The sequence below is a fragment of the Canis lupus genome, chromosome 13, assembly GCF_048164855.1.
Source record: "Canis lupus baileyi chromosome 13, mCanLup2.hap1, whole genome shotgun sequence".
Lineage (NCBI taxonomy): Eukaryota > Metazoa > Chordata > Mammalia > Carnivora > Canidae > Canis > Canis lupus.
In genome coordinates, this window is record NC_132850.1 from 56,747,409 (window position 1) to 56,766,089 (window position 18,681).

The 18,681-nt window shown below is 38.7% G+C and overlaps 1 protein-coding gene and 1 long non-coding RNA gene across 14 annotated transcripts in view; one reads left to right on the forward strand and one right to left on the reverse strand.

The window, feature by feature from the left end:
* Nucleotides 1-4,323, reverse strand: part of LOC140603145 (uncharacterized) — a 30,406-nt gene extending 26,083 nt beyond the window's left edge. For all 3 annotated transcript variants that reach the window (XR_012006201.1, XR_012006200.1, XR_012006202.1), the window contains exon 1: nt 4,142-4,323. This is a non-coding gene — a long non-coding RNA (uncharacterized lncRNA). The remainder of the gene's footprint in view (nt 1-4,141) is intronic.
* Nucleotides 4,324-4,354: 31 nt separating this feature from the next.
* The window catches only part of TMEM144 (transmembrane protein 144), a 72,473-nt gene continuing 58,146 nt past the window's right edge, over nt 4,355-18,681 (forward strand). For 6 of the 11 annotated variants that reach the window (XR_012006190.1, XR_012006191.1, XR_012006192.1 and 3 more), the window contains exon 1: nt 4,356-4,513. The gene's annotated coding sequence lies outside the window, so the exon portion shown is untranslated. Of the gene's footprint in view, nt 4,514-7,893; nt 8,003-15,442; nt 15,634-15,683; nt 15,915-16,000; nt 16,865-18,681 lie in introns of those variants that run through there. The other 5 variants (XR_012006195.1, XR_012006196.1, XR_012006199.1 and 2 more) reach the window with 5 other exon arrangements.

Genomic DNA, 18,681 nt, shown 5'->3' on the forward strand with positions numbered 1-18,681 from the left:
GAGAAGAGAAGAGAAGAGAAGAGAAGAGAAGAGAAGAGAAGAGAAGAGAAGAGAAGAGAAGAGAAAGGGTTTGGAATCCTAGGGGCAAGACCTCAAGAGCAAAAAATCCTGATCTATGTCTCTCCCCTATTGGGTGAGAGACAAAGTCATGGACAAGCAGAGCCTCAAGATCCCAAGATTTTTGATCTGAACAACTGGAGTAATGAGGTTGCCATTAACTGAGAAAGGGAAGATTATGAGGAGGGCAGGGTTCGGGTAAGTTTGAGTTTTCTTTCAGACATTTAGGTGATGATGTCAGGTAAGCTATCCAAAATATGCTACTGGATTTCAGAAGAGCAATCGGGGCACTCCAATATTAAAAGGGATGAAATGAGAAACCATCCAAGCAGATTGATGAAGGAGCCTTCTGATGATAGGAGAAAAACAAGGAGAATGTGATGTTCTGGAAGCCACATCAATGAAAAACATCAAAAAGAAGGGGAAAATCAGCTGTGACAGATCCTGCTGAAGGGTAACATAAATAATGACAGAGAAGTAATTGTTGGATTTAGCAAAGCGGCTGCCACTGGTGATTTTGACAGTTTCCCTTAAGTGATGGAAGCAAAAGGCAAAAGTTACACTTTAGTCAAGGATGCCAGCAGAAAAGACTAAAATGAAATGGGACACAGTCCCGGAAACCAAAGGATGCATAAGATGTAACATCTCAGGACTCTGACTCTTCCATGTTCATGATGTCCCATAAGCCACACTCTCCCCCCATACACAGGGACACCATAAGGGAGAGAAAAAATCAGGTGTGGGGAGGTTATTTCAAAAACTGAGCACTATTTATATGGCTTTTATTTGCTGAGAGAGACTGAGTATTAGATAAAGCTTCTGTTTAAGTGAACAGATTAGACTAAGCTTTAAATTAAAGTTAATGCAGGACCACTGCATCTCTTGAGAGATACTAAAATACTTTAAATGTGAACCTCCCTTCTTACCAGCAGTGGAGAGAAAAATCAAAGCTAGTGAAGACAAAACTTAAAGGAACTACATTTTATGCTCGTATTGGATTTGTTGCCTGTGTTAAGTTTTTCACCTTCATGTATTCTTTTTATTATGTTTTTTCAGCTTTATTGAGGTATAATTGACAAATAAAAATTGTATATATTTAAGGTTACAATATGATGATTTGATATACGTAGACCGTGTGAAACAATTAACACAATCAAGCTATAACATATCCATCATCATACATACAGTTACCTTTTGTGAGTGTGTGTGGTGTGGAATGCTTACGATCTCTCTCAGCAAATCTCAAATTTACAATACAGTATTATTAAGTAGTCATCACACTTCACATTACATCCCCAGAACTGACTCATCTTGCAACTGAAAGTTTGTACCCTTTGACCAACATTTCCCCACTTTCCTTGCCCCCCAGGCTCTGGCAACTACCATTCTATACTGTGCTTCTCTGATTCTCTGAGTTTGACCTTTTTAGATTCCATATATAAATGAGATCATGTATTTTTTTTCCTTTCTGTGATTCTCATCAAAACCTCCAATGACCTTTCTCCTGTGTCATTCCACCATAAGTATTATGTTGACATTCACCCTCTGAAACATTATTAAGAAAAATCACATGGTCATGCCAACTAGCAAGGTATAAAAGGCCACAAATGTTCATTGGAGGGCATGTTAAAGATTATTTATGCAAAAGGATATCCTGGCTAAGATTGGAGTCAAGAGACTTTAGATTTTCGATGAATAAAATTAAGTAAAAAATTTTAATTGAATGTGGCACTATAATAAGTTATTGATCTTCTAAAGATGTAGACTTTAAAGTACCTAGACAAACCGTTCCCTTGTTTCTAGAAAATCAACAGATGATCCCTTTAACTATATAAATTTAAGGCAAGCCCTTTGTTCTTGATGAAATTGTGATGACCTGTAGGCTAAAGTCAAGTGTTGTGGTTTGATGAGTCCTTGCGTAAGGTAGAATCAGAGCTAGATCTATGAGAATATGGATTCCATTTCTTTTATTATTATTACTGATTGACTTACTTCTTTGATTTCGTTATTGTTTTTTGTTTGTTTATTATAAGTTTTGAGGATTACTTGTAAGAGATGAGGCATTGAAGACAGAAGCAGCTTTCCTGAAAGACAGCATGAACAGAATGCTCCAAGATCAAGAAGATATCATAATGAGAAGAGACATCCTCTAAGGTCCTTATAGAACCAACAATGCTCTGCATCTGTGGTGAGCTGTAGCTGTGAGAACATGGCTATGGTGCCACATACTCATCAGTCACAACAACAGGAGATTTTTTTTTAGATTATTTGGATGGTAGTGCTTGTTAGCCTGGGGGAGCTAGAACAAGAAAGGAAGAATATGAAGATGTCACACTTGAAGTGTGAACACCTGGGAGGCTTCCTTTGGAGATTGGCAGATATAATTGCAGGACACTTGAATGCTGAGGTCTTGTAAACATAGTGTGGGAGGCATTGTAATTTGGGAATTAAAAATAAAAGAAGTCTAATTTTATATACAAACACTGATGAGAAAAACAAACACTGATGAGGATTTCTTTCAACTTCCTTACACTACAGGTTTTTTGAAATTATGTACAAACTCTTTAAGTGTCTTGACTAAGATTACCCAGGAAGAAACAGCAACTTGTACATCAATATTTTAAGCTAGGAAGTTATAATATTATCAAGTAAGAAAGTAAAATAAAACAAAAATCTTCTCTACCACTCATCAGTCCAGAATTGGAACTGTAGGTAAAGCTAAGTGCAAATTTATCAGAAAACAATATTTCTCCCAAATCTGTAGCCATAAAATACCATAAGAACCCAATTACTGGAGCATTTACTGATTTCTTATTGAGAAATCTTCTTCTCTAAAATCATAGACTATCAGAAACACTCTTGTTTGAAAGAAAACACTGTTTTCTTGTTGAAAAACACTCTTGTTTCAGTAGGAATAAAACATCCCACTCTTGTCTATAAGAGCGAAGTTGTGACACAGCGAAGCAGCCTTGATTTCCAGGCCATGTGCAGGGCTTCAGATAGTGGGTCTTTGCATATAGCATTTGACTTCTATTTTATTTTATTTTTTACTTCTATTTTAACAGTCTTTCCAAGAAAGGACCATTTCACAGTCCAGGACTGATGTTGGCTCCTTTACATTCAGCAGTATTTTGCTTTGAGCCCATCGAAACACTACTGTGTGTCCATTGCACTAAACTCCACTCTTCTGCAAAATCCTTAACTCTTTTCTTTTCTTCCTTTGCTGAAACACTCTTCAATTCCTCCGATGTGCAGTCCCCCACATCTTGATGAATCAGTAAACCTGACTTATTTAGTCTACAGGTTTGTCCCACGGGGTCTCAGGCTGATTGAGCTAGGAAAAGACCATGTCTTATATTTTAGAGTCTCCTTTAAGCACACTAAATTATCTGTATTTTATCCTGTTCCAGAAACAGAAGTAAAAAAGTGATCTGATTGCAAATCAAAGTATGTTTACAGCTAAAAGTTTCCATGTTATAAACATAAAAATTTCTTAAGACCGAAGAGGAAAAAAAATTCGATTTAAAATGAAACAAAACAAGCAGAGTTGTTTTCCATTCACTTTGCTAAAACTCAGGTTGTGCCTCTTAGAATACAACAATGGTCAAAAAGAGGGGTTTTTTTCTCCTTATTTTTTTTAAGATTTTATTTATTTATTCATGAAAGAAACAGAAAGAAAGAGGCAGAGACCTAGGCAGAGGGAGAAGCAGGCTCCTTGCGGGGAGCCTGATGTGGGACTCGATTCCAGGACCCCAGGATCATGCCCTGAGCCAAAGACAGACACTCAACCATTGAGCCCCCCAAGTGCCACAGTTTTTCTCCTTATTAATATGATGAAGCAAGTAATATAACAGGACCACTGCATCTCTTGAGAGATACTAAAATACTTTAAATGTGAACCTCCAAAAACCTCTTTCCCCGTCCTCATTCTTGACCTATGACCTTGTTTTCTATCTCACGGAGAGACTAAAAAAAAAAACAGAAGAGAATGTGCTCAAACTCCCACCACTTCTTCCCACCTCCCTGCAATTGCATCTGCATACTCAGTATCAGTGACCTCTCTGTGTACCTAACAAGGGCTAACCTCTGCTCCCGTGCTAGATCCTGTCCGCTCATGCCCAGGCAAGGCCTTTGTTCCAGTACTTCTCTTCCTTTTTCCCCTGGTAGTCTCCATCCGAATCAGTCCCCAGTGATCCCCCACTCCTGGTATCCGTGCCATTATGAAAGCTTTTCTCTGATGGAATGCGGGATGAACCCTGTGACCCATAGAATACTGCAGAAGCAATGGTGTGTGACTTCAGAAACTACTTCATAAAGGACAATGACACTTCTACCTTTTTTAATTTCTCACCCTGGGAAAAGCTGCACCATGTCATGAGAACATTCAAGCAGTCCCATGGCAAAGCCCGTGTGAAGAGGAACTGAGGTCTTCAGCTAGACCCAACTTGACAGTCGTGTGAGTAAGGCAACTTGGATGTAGAGCTTCTAGGCCCAATCACATCTTTAGATCTTAACTGGAACCTCAGCCAACATCTGACTGCAACTTTATGAGGGAATCAGTGGGAGTCTGCCCAAGGTGCTCCTGAATTTTTGACTCACAGAGACTGTAAGAGATAATACATGGTGTTCTTAAGCCAGGAGAACTTGCTGTGCAGAAGTAGATAACTAGTGCACCTCCTGTGATCAAAATACTTTAGTGGCTCTTGGTTTTCCTCAGAGAAAAAGCCAAAGTCCTCTCGATGACTGACATCTTCCATTACCTCTCCAACTCCATCTCCCACCACTCTCTTCTCACCTTAGCTCCAGCTCGAATGACCTCCCTGCCTTCCTCAAATATGCCTCAGGACCTCTAACCACCATTTCCTCCCGTCTCCCCCACCTCTTTCAGGTCTTTACTCAAATGTCCCTCTCTGGATGAGGCCTTTCCTGGCTACCCTTCCAAAAATGCAGTTTCCCTACCTACACCCACGCCCACACACATTCTCCATTATCCCTTCCTTTTTCTATTTTTGTTTTTTTTTTTTTCCTAGCATATTGCTTATTATCTGGCTCACCTTATTAAGGCGAAAGCTGAGCTGATGCAGCAATTTTTGTCTACTTCCAATGCCTAGGGCAGTGCCTGATTTATTATAGTACGTATTCCGTAAAGATTTGTTCAATGAGTATATGAATGTGAAGGCTGTAAGAATACCCAACTAATAGTAACTTTAAAAAGGCTTCAAACATAGACCTTTTGCAACCCACTCCAACTTTATAAAGCTGCTTCTAAAATTTACTGCTAGAAAAGGCTCTTCTTTCTTTTTTGTTTCACACAAAAAATGCAGTTAAATGGTAAACTTTTCTAACCAACTGTTTGCCTTTTTCCTTGTGAAACTCAGATCAAAATTGAAATGAAATTATAGTAATTATATGAGTCCTCGGGGTCTGTACCTTTTGTTTCCTCTTGATTTTTTTCTCATTCTTTCAAGTTCCCTGTTTTTAATCCTTTATTCTTATTATTTCATTGTATGTTCTCATTATACAAGTTCCAAAGACATTATGAAATTAATATAAATAAAAACAAGTAAATAGTGTTTGTGTTTTCTTAAACTCAGAACAGGAGATTAAAACCATCATTGGTTTAGTACACATATAGAAATGTGAACTTTTTAAGGAACAAAGCTTTAACTTTTTTGTGAACCCTTTTTTAAAAAGTCAACATAGGGATCCCTGGGTGGCGCAGCGGTTTGGTGCCTGCTTTTGGCCCAGGGCGCGATCCCGGAGACCCTGGATCGAATCCCACATCGGGTTCCCGGTGCATGGAGCCTGCTTCTCCCTCTGCCTGTGTCTCTGCCTCTCTCTCTCTCTCTCTGTGTGACTATCATAAATAAATAAAAAAATTTAAAAAAAAAATAAAAAAAAATAAAAAGTCAACATAAGGTAATAGTTTTATCATCCATCAATTAAACTTTATTCTAAAATATTTTACTGGTATATATGCTGTGAATCAAGACAAGAATATTTATTTCAACATTAAGTCATCAATTCTCAGTACCGTAGTATATTTTACCCAATTTCAAATTATTCTTAGAAAATGTTGTTTGCTTTCATTATATAATACAACTCTTCTTGAAATTATTTGTGTTAAATTGATTCCTTCTTTTCCAAAGAACTCAGGATGAGCTCTTTTATATATTTTTTAAGATTTTTTTTTATTTATTTGAGAGAGAGAGAGACAAAGAGGAAGAGGGAGAGGGAAAAGCAGGCTCACCGCTAAGCAGGGAATCTGATGTAGAAACTTGGTTCCAGGACCCAGAGGTACTGACCTGAACCAAAAGCAGATGCTTACCAACTGAGCCACCCAGGCGCCCCAGAAGAGCTCTTTTAAACACTAAAGTACATGATTACACTATTTGATGAATTAGAAGATTTTTTTTCTGCCTTCACACGATTCATAATTTCTCATTATATAGATAGATCCTCAAAATGGGGAGCAGGAGCACACACATTCTGTAGGATCCTCTAGGATCACTTAGCAACTAGGGGAAGGAGAGAAAATAAACGAGATTTTTTTAAAGCTGTTATATCCATACATATAACATAGGGGTGTGACAAATGATAAATAGGAGTTCAGAGATTATATATGGAAAACATTGGTTTTGATTCTATAGAAAAGAATAAAATAGTACTTGACAGTAGATGTCTCACTTTATAAGTACTCATTTAGTGAATGGTTGAAAAGACACAAAATATATCAAAATATATAAGTACATCTATCATATATATTTTTTTAATTTTTTTATTTATTTATGATAGTCACACAGAGAGAGAGAGAGAGAGGCAGAGACACAGGCAGAGGGAGAAGCAGGCTCCATGCACCGGGAGCCCGATGTGGGATTAGATCCCGGGTCTCCAGGATCGCGCCCTGGGCCAAAGGCAGGAGCTAAACCGCTGCGCCACCCAGGGATCCCCATCTATCATATATTTAAATATATATATATATTAAATTTGATGTAGTTGGTATGGTTTACCTGACTGAGAAAAGAGTGTAACTGCTATAAAATAGTCACAGGCTCAAAATAATAATATTTTTGTAGATTTTATTTTTAGAACAGTTTCAGATTTATAGAAAAAAAATGAGCAGATAGGACAGAGTTTTCATAGACTGATTCTCTCCCCTCTCACACTTCCCCTATTGATAACATCTCATTAGTGCATATCATTGCCCATTAATGATGTGTTGCATCATTACAATTGATGAGCCAATATTGATACATTACTATGAACTAAAGCCCAGAGTTTATAGTAGGCCTCACTCTTTAGGTTGTACAGTTCCTTGGGTTCTGACAAATGTACACGGTCAAATACCCACATTAGAGTATCATATGGAATAGTTTTACTCCCCTTACAATCCCTGTGCTTCACATATTCATCCATCCCCTCCTTTCCTTGAACTCCTTGTAAACACAGACCTTTTTCTGTTTCCATAGTCTTGCTTTTCCCAGAATGTCTACAGTTGGAATCATATAGTGTGTCTTTTTTTTTTTCAGATTGGCTTTTTTCACTTAGCAATATGCATTTAAAATTCCTCATGTCTTTTTGTAATTTTATAGTTCATTTCTCTTTATTTTTATATAATATTGCATTGTACGATATACTATGTTTTGTCTATCCACTCACCGAGTGAGAGATACCCCAGATGCTTCTAAGTTTTAGCAGTTATGAATAAAGCTGCTATAAACATTTGTGTAGGCATAAGTTTTAATTCATTTGGGCAAATACCTAGAAACTTGATTGCTAGATAATATGGTAAGACTATGTTTAGTTTTTAAGAAACTGTTAAACTGTCTTCCAAAGGAACCACACCATTTGCGTTCCCACCAACAAGAAATAAGAGTTTTGGTTGCTCCACAGCCATACATACCATCAGGGGATATTGTCAGAATTTTGGATTTTAGCTATTCCAGTAAGTATACAATGATTTTAAACTGCAATTTAATTTGCAATTGCCTAATGATACATTATTTTGAGCATTTTTTCATATCATTATTTGTCATTTTTGCATCTTCTTTAGTGAGACATCTGTTCCAATCTTTAGTCTGCTTTTCAAGTTGTGTTGTTGAGTTTTAAGAGTCTTTTAAATATATTTGGATGGAAGTTGTTTATCAGGTATGTATTTTGCAAATATGTTCTCCTGTATGAAGGTTGCCTTTTCATTTTTTTTAATATCTTGCAGAGCAGAAGTTTCTTTAATTTTAATAAGTTCAATTCATCTATTGTTTACTTCATTAATTGTGCTTTTAGTGTTGTTTATGAAAGCTCATCAGAATCCCAGGTTCACCTAGATTTTGTCTTATGTTATCTTCTGCAAGCTTTTAACTTTTGTGCTTTACATTTAGGTTTATGGTATATATTAATTTTTGTGAGAAGTGGAAGGTCTGCATCTAGCATTGTCTTGCACACGGATGTCTAACTATTCCAGCACCATTTGTTGAAAAGCCTGTATTTTCTCCACTGAATTGCCTTTGTCCTTTGTCAAAGAACAGATGATTATATATGTGGGAATCTATTTCCTCAGCTCTCTATTCTGTTCCATTAATCCACGCGTCTATTGTTTCATTCTTACCATATTGTTTTCATCACAATACTTGATACTAAGCCTTAAAGTTGGTTAGTGTCATCTCTCCAACTTTGTTCCTCATCAGTATTATATTGGTTATTCTGGGTATTTTGCCTTTCTATATAAATTTTAGAATCAATTTGTCAATGTTCACAAAATAACTTGCAAGGATTTTTATTCAGATTGCATTGAATTGATAGACCAAGTTGGGAAGAAGTGACATCTTAACATTACTAAGTCCTCTATTCATGAACATGGAAATAGGTCTTCTCTGATTTTACTCATCAGAATTTTGTCCTTTTTCTCCTATAGATCTTGCATGGATTTTGTTAGGTTTATACCATTTTTTATTTTACTGAGTGTTAATGTAAGTGGAATTGTTTTTAATTATAAATTTTATTGTTCATTGTTGGTATACAGGAAAACAATTGACTTTTCTATATTAACCTTGTATCCTGCAACTATTGGTGTTTATTGGTTCCAGGAATTTTTTGGCGATTCTTAAGAATTTTCTATATATACAATCATATCATTTTGAACAAAGGCAGTTTTATTTCTTCCTTCCCAATCTGTATAGCTTTTATTTCTTTTTCCTGTCTTACTATATTAGTTAGGACTTTAATGTTAATTATATTAGTTAGGACTTAGTTAGTTATGTAGTTAGTTATTAGTTAGTCATATTAGTTTAGGACTTAATGTTAAAAAGCAGTAGTGAGAGCAATCATCCTTCTCTTGCTCCTGATCTTAACGGGAAAGATTTAAGTTTCTCACCATTATATATGTTTGCTGTAGGTTTTTTGAAGATGTTCTTTATCAAGTTGAGGAAGTTCCCTGTCTGTTCCTGGTGTGTTGAGTATTTTTACCATGAATGTACTGGACTTTGTCAAATGGTTTTGCTGCATCTATTGGTAGGATCATGTGACTTTTCCTTTTTAATCTGCTGATATGATAGATTACAGAAACTGATTTTGATTGTTGAACCAATTTTACATAGCTGAGATAAATCCCATTTGGTCATGTCATATAATTCGTTTTTATACATTGTTGGCTTATATTTGCTAATGTTTTGTTGAAGATTTTTGCATCTATGGAACTATGAGACAAATTACAGAATTTCCTTTCTTATAATTTTCTCATCTAGTACTAGGATAATGCTGGCTTCACAGGATGAGTTAGGAAGTGTTTCTGTTGCAGTTTTCTGAACAAGATCATAGATAATTAGTATGAGTTCTTTAAATGTATGATTCGCCAGTCAACTCATCTGGTTTAGAAGGCTACGAATTATTGATACAAGTTCTTTAATAGATATATTAGATATAGATATAGGCTTATTCAGATTATCTATTTCTCCTTGAGTGAATTTGGCAGATTGTGTTTTTCAAGGAATTGGTCTAGTTCATCTAGGTTACCAAATGTGTGGGGGTGGGGGTGTTCATAATATTCATTATTCTATTAACATCCAGGGGATTAGTAGTGATGCATCTTTTTCATTTATAATAATAGTAATTAGTGTCTTCTTTCTTTTTTTAAACTAGCCTAGCTAGAGGTTTACTAATGTATCTCTTCAAATAACCAAATTTTTGTTTCATTGGTTTTCTGATTTCTGGTTTTCAATTTTATTGAGTTCTACTCCAGCCTTATTTTTAATTCTCCTTACTCTGGATTTTATTTGTTCTTCTGTTTCTAGTTTCCTATTGTATATACTTAGATTATTAATTCCAAAGCTTTCTCTTCTGATGTGTGAATTCTATAAGTTTCCCTCTAAGCACTGATTTCACTTCATCTCATAAATTTCATAAATAGTGTTTTCATTTTCATTTAGTTTGAAGTATATTCCATTTTGAGAGCTTTCCTTTGATCCATGACTTATTTAGGTGTGTTGTTTATATTCCAATATTTTGGGATTTTCCAGCCATCTCTCTGTAATTTATTTCCAGTGTAACTTCATTGTGGTCTAAGAGCATACTTTCTATGATATTTATTCTTTTAAATTTGTCAAAATGTATTAAATAGCCCAGAATGTGGTCTATTGTGGTCAGTGCTCTATGTGAGCTTGAGGAGAATGTGTAGTCTCCTGTGGTTGGATGAAATATTACATAACTGTCAATTAGATCCAGATGATGATAGTGCTATTCAGTTCAACTATATCCTTACTGATTTTTTGCCCGCTGGATCTGTCGATTACTAATGCAGGGGTGTTGAAAACTCCAACTACAACAGTGAATTTGTGTTGACTTCTTGCAATTTTAACTGGTTTTGCCTAATGTATTGACACTCTGCTGTGATGTGCATAGGTCTTACCTCTTCTCGTCATGTCTTCTTGGAGAGTCAACTTCTTTATCATTATGTTATGCCTCTTTGTTCCTGATAATTTCCTTGTTCTGAAGTCTTTGTCTGAAATTAAAATAGCTATTCCTAGCTTCATTTTGATTAGTGCTAGCATGATATATCTTTCTCCATTCATTTTAATCCGTGTCTTTATAATTAAAGTAGATTTCCTGTAAACAGCATGTATCTGGGTTCTGTATTTTATTTGCTCTATCTTTTAATTGGTGTATTTAAGTCACTCACATTTAAAATGATTATTGATAAAGCTGGATACTCTTACCATATGTTGTTTCCTATTTGTTGTCCAGTTCTTTGTTTCTTTTGTCTTCACCTTTATTTTTCCTCTACTTCCTCTGGTTTCAATTAAGCATGATTCCACTTTCTCTTCTCTCTTGGTGTATCAGCTACACTTCTTTTTATCATTTTTTAAGGAATTTCCTCTACTTCCTCTGGTTTCAATTAAGCATGATTCCACTTTCTCTTCTCTCTTGGTGTATCAGCTACACTTCTTTTTATCATTTTTTAAGGAATTTCCCTCGAGTTTAGAGTGTACATTTGCAACCAATCTAAATCCACTTTCAAATAACACCATACCTCTTCACAGACAGTGCAAGTACTTGATAGTAGACTATTCCCAGTTCTGTTCTCCTGTCCCTTCTGATATTGCTGTCATTTATTTCATTTATGCTATAAGTTATATAACCATATAATCTATAATAGCCATCTAATACATTGTTGCTATTATTATTTTGAAGCTATCAATTAGATCAATTAGGAATGAAAAATAAAAGATCTTACTTTGCCTCCATTTATTGTTTTTCTAAAGTTCTTCATTTCTTCATCTTGATCCAACTTTCTGAACTACGTTTGTTTCCTTCTCTATGAAAAACTTCTTTTAACCCTTCTTCCAAGATAGGTCTATTGGTTAAAAAAGAAAAAAAAAACTCCACCCAGTTTTTGTCTGAGAAAGTCTTTATTTTCTCTTCACTTTTAAAAGAATAATTATACTTAATTCAGTTGTCTAAAATGGTGGACTTTTCTTTCAATATAAAGTATTTCATATAGTCTCTTTTTGCTTGCATGGTTTCTGAAGAAAAGTCTGATAAAATTCGAATCCTTACTCCTCCATAGATAAAGTGCATTTTGCCCCCCTCTGGTTCTTTCACTATTTTTAGTTTGTCTGATTTTCTGCTATTTGAATAGGATATGCCCACATGTCGATATTTTCTGTTTTTATCCTGTTTAGTGCTTGAGCTTCCTGGATCTGTGATCTGATATCATTTGTCATTAATTTTGAGGAAATCTCAGCCATTATTACCTCAGATACTTTTCTTCCTTTCTCTTTTTCCTTCTGTTGTTCTCACTACCTTTATGTTACACTTTTTTTCCCCATAGGTTTTAGATATTCTGTTGTGTTTTTTCCATTGTTTTCTTTACATTTACATTTGCAAAGTTTCTATTGACATATCTTCAAGATCACTGATTATTTCTCAGCTATAAAAAAAAAGCATTCTTCATTTCAGTTGCAGTGTTTTGTTTTCTAACATTTTCTTTTGATTCTTAAAGTTTTTGTCTCTCACATAATACATCATTTTTTCTTGTATGTTAATTTTTTCCAATAGAGTTCTTAGCATATTAATAATAAGCATTTTAAATCCAAAGTCTGATAATTCCAAAACCATATCTGAATCTGGTTCTGAGGCTTGCTTTATCTCTTTAGACTGTGTTTGTTCTTGCCTTTTATTATGCCTTGTAATTTTTTTTACAAGCCAGATATTACGTGTCAAATAATAGGCACTGTTGCAAACAGGCCTTTAGTGTGAGATTTTCTTTTTATCTCACCAGAACTTAGGCTGTGTTTAATATTTGCTATAGCAGTAAGGCGTCACAGATTTCAAGTTCGCCTAATGTCCTTCCTTCTTTCTCCTCTTTTGTCTTTGGGTTTTCTTGGAAACTCCTTCTTAAACAGCGTCTGTGTCTTGCAGCTCTCTCAGTTGTAATCCACTGTTATTGTTGGAACACTTTAAATATGGTCATAAGATATTGAGGAGTGGAAGCACTCTATACTCTAATGAGTAAATCTCCATTTTTAGTGAGCCAGGATCCCTGGACTGTAAACCTGCTGAGGAGTTTCCTAACCCTTTTTCCCCCTCCCCTCATGAGAGACAAGTAAGCTAGAAGGGGCTCAAATCACTCAATTGCTCTTCTTCCAATTCCAAATCTGGTAAAGCTCTGATAAAGATGCTTACCTAGAAAGCATCTCTTTACCTAGAAAGTTCTCTTTATTTCAGAGAACAGAAGACTCTGAGCATGTTTCATAATGGTTACTTTTTCCCTCCCCTTTCCAGAAGCAAGAGAAATTTTTCTTTGATCGTCACTGTGAGAACTTAGCTGAGCTCCTGAAAGTAAATTCAAAGTATGCGTGCTCCCCTGACACTAGGTCCTCACCATTACTGTTGAAGAGTCCCCTGCCCATTACTGGCTCTAGTGGTCATAAGGTATGATCTTCTGCATTCACCTACCCCTGCAGTTTTCAGGGAGGTGATTTACCTGGAGTCTCAACTATCTGGTGGACCTAAGAAGAGTTGCTGATTTTCAGTGTGTTCAGCTTTCTTCTTATCCTGATGACAGGAGGGATAACTCCCAAGATCTTCAAATGCCAGAGCAGAAACCAGAATCCTAATAATATTTGTTATACATTTTATCTTTTGACCATGAAAAAAGGGGAGGTCCCCAGATCTTATTATGTCAATAATAACATATGAAAGAAACAGGTTTAGAGAAATTTAATGATTTTTCCAGAGATAAATGGCTAGTATATGAAGTTAATCTGGATCTTCTAGTGCCTCTTCCAATACAAGTCTTTATGTTTTGACATTAAGGCATATGAAACAACTTGAAAAAAGGAGAGTTTAAATTAAGCAGAGAATCATCCATGTTTGAGTGGCATTTGTGGCATGATGTGAAAAGCACTCGACCTGGGACATCCTATAATAAATGTCCCCAATCCTGACTCAGCCCCCAATTCACTTTAAGATTTTAGGAAATTCACAATAATGTGAGTCTCGATTTCCCAATGTGAAACTAAAGCAAGAATGAACACATGGATTATTGAAGTCTCTTGTAATCATGAAGTGAAACAATTCTGGGTTGGATTCTGGGAGGAGAGACAGATTGTGACAAAAGGGCAACTTGTTTCCTCAAAATTTTACTGAAGTGCTGAATTAACTTCTTCCCTTGGGTGAAAATCCTTAGCTTCCTTAATTCTTTAAATAACATGATACTTTTCCTTCCCATCTGCTTCTTACACTATTGGGTTTTTTTTAATATTTTATTTATTTTTTATTTATTATTTTTTAGAGAGGGAAAAAATATGAGCAGGAAGGGATGGGGGGAGACACACACACACACATGCACACACAATCCCCAGCAGGCTTCACACTCAGCATGGAGCCAGAGGTGGGGCTCAATTTCACAACCCTGAGATCATGACCTGAGCCAAAATCCAGAATCAGCTGCTTAACCAACTGAGCCACCCAGGCACCCTTGCTTCTTACATTATTGTTTATGCATATGAGTAATGTTTAAAGCAGGACTTCCTTCCAGGACACCTCATCTCTGAGCAGTCTTTATGCTTTCTCCCTCTTGTAACTCTGCAGTCATTACCAACTACTAAATTGTTTCTGCTAAATGTCACTTCCTTAGAGAGGCCTTCCTTGATCTCTTAGACTAGGACAGAACCCGGCACTTCCCCTTTTCTAAATTTATTTGTTTGTCTCTGTGTCCCTTGTCCCTTGCCATTCTGGAATATATATGAAGCTAGGACTCCCTATAGGTTACCCTGCTGCACTCTCAGGGCTCTTGAGTCCAGAAAGTGTTGTCCAACAGAACTGTCTGCAGTGATAGAAATGTTCTGTAATCTAAACATGCGGCTACTGAGCCCTTAAAAAGTGTCCAGTACAAGTGAACTCCTGAATTTTTATTCTAATTTGAATTCAAATAGCCATATGTTACATATCTCACAGTGGAAGACTAAGGCAATGTTTCTCAAAATCGAAATCAAGATATCAGGCACCTGGATTTTTAACTCATTCTCCGGGTAATTCTTCCCAGGAATAAAACTTGACCCTTGATCTAGAATGTGATTCTCGAGACTGGCTTCACATTAGAATCACCTGGAGGAGAAACGGATTCCTAAGCCACATCTCCAGAGATATTAGTATTTCAAAAACTAAACAAAACCAAACCCCGTGAAGGTAATATGCAATCAAGTCTGAGAGGCCTGGAACACACGGCCTCACGTGGTACTCAATACCTATTAGATAAATATAGAGGTGGAAAAAACCGATTTGGGCGCATTTAGGAAGCCTTAGTGATTACAGGGGAAATCTTGTGATGTCACAGGGGGGTTAGTGGTTCAGATGAATTTCTTGATAGCCACAACAAATTCCATTTTAGATAGCCTTTGCGATTGTGTGAGATGCCTCAGCCTCCTGTGTCACCGTGAACAACAGGACTCCTACCTGGCCCCTTGACTTGTAGAGGGTGCGGGGCACAGGGCTCCCCAGCAGGGGCAACCGTCTCTACAAAGGCCCAGAGGCCTTTCCAGGCTGATTGACAAACGGCCTGAGGGCGCCCGCGGGAGTCACGTGAGTCTCCGGGCCAAGGCGAGGGAGGGAGGCGCCGGCGCACCTGGCGCCCTGGGCCGCCCCGGCCTCCCGGGTTAGGGCCTCCGGGTTACAGCCCCTCCGCGCCGGCTGTGCTCGTCCCCGCGACCGGGCGGCGCCACGCCGCAGACCTCGGGGTCGCCCTGCTCGAGCCCCGGGCCAGGTGGCTGTTCCCGCGGGGGAAGGCGGCGGGCGGCGCCGGCGGCGGGGGACACGGGCGGGGACCGAGCGGCCTCCTGGGCGCGGTGCGGAGCTGCGGCGCGGTGAGTAGAGTACGAGCACCTGCGGGGACCCGGGCGAGGAGGAGCACCTGCGGGGGACCCGGGGCGAGGAGGAGCACCTGCGGGGGACCCGGGGGCTCAGGAGGAGCACCTGCGGGGGACCCAGGGCGAGGAGGAGCATCTGCGGGGACCCAGGGCGAGGAGGAGCACCTGCGGGGACCCGGGGCGAGGAGGAGCACCTGCGGGGACCTGGGGGATCAGGAGGAGCACCTGAGGGGACCCGGGGCGAGGAGGAGCACCTGCGGGGGACCCGGGGGCTCAGGAGGAGCACCTGCGGGGGACCCAGGGCGAGGAGGAGCACCTGCGGGGACCCGGGGCGAGGAGGAGCACCTGCGGGGAACCCGGGGGCTCAGGAGGAGCACCTGCGGGGACCCGGGGCGAGGAGGAGCACCTGCGGGGGACCCGGGGAATCAGGAGAAGCACCTGCGGGGACCCGGAGGCTCAGGAGGAGCATCTGCGGGGACCCAGGGCGAGGAGGAGCATCTGCGGGGACCCGGGGCGAGGAGGAGCACCTGTGGGGACCCGGGGGCTCAGGAGGAGCCCCTGCGGGGGACCCTGGGGCCGAGTACGAGCTCCTGGGGGACCCGAGGGCCCAGTACCAGCACCTGCAGGGGACCCGGGGGCTTTGCGGCGGAGCCTCTCGTGATTTTCCAGAACACGCTGATGCTTAAAAGGAAAAACCAAAGCTCAGAAGTCAGGAGTCCAGCGCTGCCAACTGTACCCAAGAGGCGGGCGGAGCTCGCCGGGAGCGTGGAGGAAATTAGCGCGAAACTAAAAGTGAAATCTTGGCTGCAGTAGAACGAGCCTTAGTGACCAGAACGTGCCAACTACTAACCAAAACCAAAACAAAAACAAAACAAAAAAAGACCCTCCATAGAAGCTCACAGTGACAGGCAAAATCGAGAATAAAAAACATTTACTTAATAAATGAAGTAAGTATTAAAATACAAATGAATGTGGTTTAAAAAAATCTCAGGGGACACTGGAAAGCAAACATTTAAAAACTATTTTTTGTTCGGAAATGGTTTGAGACTTGTTCATTCAACAGGTCTGCACTACAAAAGGATTGAAGTAACGTGCTAAAAGCCATCTGGCCTTACCTTTTCATATAAATCTTATTTTTTATTGACTTAGAGAGGCGGGTTCTTCCTTAAAGACCGGGCATATTGCCCACCCGCCAGCCCGCTGTGCAAACTAGATCCCTTGCTTTCTGAAACGTACCAGAGTTGTGGGCAATACATTTCACTTATTTGCACCAATAGCTTTAAGTAAATTAACACTGATAATGTTCATGCAGCAGTGAAAATGCTGTTTATGCCCTCTGATTGGCACTTCAAATTAGTACTTCAGTTGGAATGAAAGTAAGTTTAGGGCTGTCAACAGTCTTTAAGAAAGCCATCTTTTCACTAAAAAAATCTGTCACTTCTGAGGGTTAGGCCTTCTCTTATCAGTGTGCTTATTTCACTTTGCTTATTTTAATTAAAATAGAAAAAAAAACGATTTCTTAGCTATCAACCAAATCTTCTTGGTCCCGTGAATCCTCCCCAGGTAACTCCCGCCCCTCTGGCCTAATCCGGTCCTGATACCTTAGCAGCAGTCCACCTGCCTGACTCTTGAGCAATAGTCCATGTAAGCAACTGCAGGGCTAAAACGTGGCACCACAGTAAGACTATTACTTTTATTGGAGTAGTGTTATTGTGTTAGTGTTTCTATACGTCTCAGTGTCTCTTTCTCACCTACGTCCCCAAGGAGGATATTGTCTTACAGACATTGGTTTGTGGTTTATTTCAAGACAGCACATACAATTTCAAATAGGTGTTTTTTCTTACTAAGATTTATTGAGCAATTCTGAAGTTATCCCTATTTTCAGTTAAATTATCCATAACAATGCCAAAGAATATATATTGTAGGTAGTCCTATATTTAATATTCTCAACAAGAAAACCTAAGAAACAATACATGGAAAAATGAAACACCTTTTTTTTTATGATTTATTTATTTGAGAGAGAGAGAGAGAGAGAGAGAGAGCACCTGGCAGGGAGGAGCAGAGGGGGAGGGAGAGAGAAAATCTCAAACCTTCCCCAGTGAGCGTGGAGCCTGACTCAGGGCTCAATCTCATGACCCTGAGATCATGACATGAGCTGAAACCAAGAGTCGGGCACTTAACCGACTGAGCCACCCAGGCTCCCCCAAACACCTTTAAAGTGAATATCATTGTAAAATAAGGTAACAAGGAAAGGTGATTTCAGATGTCCCCAAGAAGTCATCACCCAACATTAAATCTGGAGGGAAAAAAAAAAAAGACTGGGTTGATTATCTTCCATTCCAGAAGGCTTAAGGAAGTGAAGCGAACCAAAGGGTCAATGTGCAAAATATGGTTTCACAATGGTATTGTGGAAAGACTCTGATTATCTCTTGTAATAAAAGAGAGTCCTTTTGTATTATTTTTTTTTCTCATGTAGGTTAAACAACTAAAAGGGTGAATGAATCATGTTCCATAGCCTTTTCCAAATGTAATGAAAAATATCTGAATCTTGGCTATTTGTGATTTGGGTCCTTTTTTCTTCATAGGGATTCAGACTTTTTAATAAGCTTAGCAGTGCTGTCCAATAGAACTTGCTGTAATGGTGGAAATGTTCTATAATCGGCACTGTTCAGAGTGGTAACTACTGGCTATGAGGAGCTATCAGGCACTTGATATTTAATTAGCTTGGCTAAGGATCTGAATTTTTTTTTTTACTTAACTTTAA